This window comes from Schistocerca nitens, chromosome 6 (assembly GCF_023898315.1).
Source record: "Schistocerca nitens isolate TAMUIC-IGC-003100 chromosome 6, iqSchNite1.1, whole genome shotgun sequence".
Classification (NCBI taxonomy): domain Eukaryota; kingdom Metazoa; phylum Arthropoda; class Insecta; order Orthoptera; family Acrididae; genus Schistocerca; species Schistocerca nitens.
Window position 1 is genome coordinate 683049587 of NC_064619.1, and position 2958 is coordinate 683052544.

At 40.2% G+C, this 2958-nt stretch overlaps 1 pseudogene; it reads right to left on the reverse strand.

Annotated features, from left to right (window-relative positions):
• Positions 1–736: 736 nt before the first annotated feature.
• LOC126191781 (5S ribosomal RNA) lies at positions 737–854 on the reverse strand (annotated as a pseudogene).
• Between the last annotated feature and the right edge of the window lie 2104 nt (positions 855–2958).

A 2958-nucleotide genomic window follows, 5' to 3' on the forward strand; every position in this document is an offset into this window, starting at 1 on the left:
ACTTCTGTCAGAGGTATTTTGTTGCGTTTTTAAGAGTAAGTCTTTTAGTAATCGGCAACTTTTCTCTCGTAACGACTACCACTTGAGTTGGTAAACATTTCGGTGATAGTCTTCTCTCTGCTGAGGAACTTGTATCTTCTTCATTAGTCTTACCTTTTTAGGGTGCCAGCCTGACAACAGTGCTCAAAAATCGGTCGAAATATGGTTTCGTAAGCTAGCTGATTCTAGAATAATTTATATTTCCTTAGATTTATTTCAATAGATATGACTAGCATTTACCTTAGCTAGGCTTATGTTGGGTGGTTCAGTCGAGAGAATGGACGAAACAGCGAGGACATCGGTCCCGTCAGATTAAGGAAGGTTGGGGAAGGAAGATGACCGTACCCATACAAAGGAACCGTCCCGGCATTTGCCAAAAGCGATTTAGGGAAATCACGGAAGATCTAAATCGGGATAGCAGGACGCGACTTTTCACCGTCGTCCTCCCGAATGCGAGTCCAGTGTGCTAACAATTGCGCCCTTACGCACAAATTCGCACTCCGTCTTCAGGCCACAAGTGGCCCATCGGGACCATCCGACCGCCGTGTCATCCTCAGCTGAGGATAAGGATAGGAGGGTCGTGTGGTCAGCACACCGCTCTCCCGCTCGTTATGATGGTTTTCTGTGACTGGAGCCGCTACTATTCGGTCGAGTAGCTCCTCAATTGGCATCACGAGGCTGAGTGCACCCCGAAAAATGGCAACAGTGCATTGGGGCCTGAATGGTGACCCATCCAAGTGCCAGCCATGCCCGACAGCGCTTAACTTCGGTGATCTGATGGGAACCGGTGTTTCCACTGCGGCAAGCCCGTTGCCTTATGCACAAATTAGAAACCCTAAAATCATCACTGTGATTACTTTCCGGAAATCTCGTTGCACCACTGGCAGAGTACTTTTTCGCCCAGTACAGACTGTCACGTTATGATTATAGTTAATTAGTTCATTTCCACAGCAAGCAGATAATAGGTGACTTATCCGTAAGCTATAACGTTGAATTTTTGTGCATCCGTAGACTTCATGTCAACCACAAAAGTCGGGGGAGTCTTACAATCAACAGATTGACATTTCTTAAGATTGTCTCATAGCATGAAAGGTATGAAGAAATGTCGCTAGCTCCACACTCAAAGTTCAAATGAACCAAGCAAGATATCTTGCCCCGACTTTTCATACTTTCTTCTACATATGAAAATATATGCGTATCGGTGGTGTGTAAAAAATCTTCGGCTTTTTTCTGTAATTAAGACAGGAATAGGATTTAGACATCAGGGCGCAACGCTAAGATTTCTGCAATGTAGTTTGCAGACTATGTTCATTTCACATATTATCGACGTGCTCCAGCTGTCCGCTGTTTAGGAGCTTTTGAAGTTTAGTGTACACAAATTAAATATTCCGACTCATTTCCTCTCTTGAAACGATATGAGCAGGGCAAGTACCAAAATAAAAAAAGACCGAGGTGACAATTTCCACGTACTTCATGGAAACCCTTTCATTCCGTGAACTGCCCTTTTGCATTTAATATCTTTGTGTACGGAGATAATTCATTTCTGTTCTTACTCTGCAGAAAACGAGTTTCGTCAGACTCACGCCACCCGCACATTTCGCAACAGCTTCAGGCCGCTAGGATCTCACATTTCCAATTATTCCGCAGTAATGCGAGAATATTGCAGACATTTTCTCATTATATCCACCCACACACGGGAGACTACTGTAACACTATGAACAGACGTAGGATGATTTTCGCTTACCAATAATTATCTGAATATTGGCAGTAACTATGAACAGCACACGACTCTGGGTTAAGTTTTCATTAATGGATAAAATCGAAGCAAAATAGTTACTGAAACATGAGTAGCCTCTGGACCATGACTGTTCTTCTGTAAAACATGTAGACTCACAGAAAGAAGAGTAAGCAATAATCTTACATATAAACATTGTTACGGTTTAATGAGACAACGAGATACAATAATAACAACAACCTAACAATGTAACAAAGTAACAATGATATTTATTTGTGATTTAATAATTTTGTGCAGCGTATAGGAAAGTCACTTTCTACAGAGAAATCAACTTTGCACACAGAACTTAGATAGTATATATATGACTTAATAATTAGAAAAAGATAGAATCATACATTCAAGTCTTTCCTTACAAACCTAAAATCTATAAATTTTCGTAAATCCTACACACACCACATAAATGAACTTCATTACCGTTAAGAAAGTTCACTGTGATTCATAGACTTCACGTTGTTTATACCTTTCGAACCCCTATGTTTAATAAAAAGACTGATCATTTCATATCTTTAAAGTGCTATTATAAATTTTCGAGCTAAGTGCCTACTGACTTGTTTTTAAATTTAAATGTTGACATAATGCACTTAAAATGTAAGTATCTTAATATTTTCGTCATTCAGCTCGCTTTTCAGTAAATGAGAATCATGTATCTAGAGGCCCAAACGAATCGAACCTTGCGACATTTTGAAATAATGGAGAGGAAACTTTGTAGTTATAAAATTTGATAGGCATGCAAGGTGTAAGTTTTTGTATGATTTTTCATACTTTCTGCAGTGGCGTGTGAAAACAGAGCAGTGATGCTCCAATTGCCAATAATTACCTTAATTATGTAAAGTTGATTAATTGTTACACGTTCAACGCTCAAAATGTAAAGCTTCATCCTAACTGCTTTAACGTTTTCTAGAGTATGCAACAGTCCGTGTTTGTGTGTCTCCTCTACCTGTGTGTCTAATTAGCTCATTGCACTAACTAGCGGCTTCCCGCCTCAGCCAGCTAAACGAATATGGTTATGCCAAAACTCGCCACAGTACCTGATAGCGCCTGACATACACCATGCACTAACACTTTGCTTAGTGCTCTGATAGTTTCTACATGCCTGCTACTATTTTACGTGGAAACACCTAAGG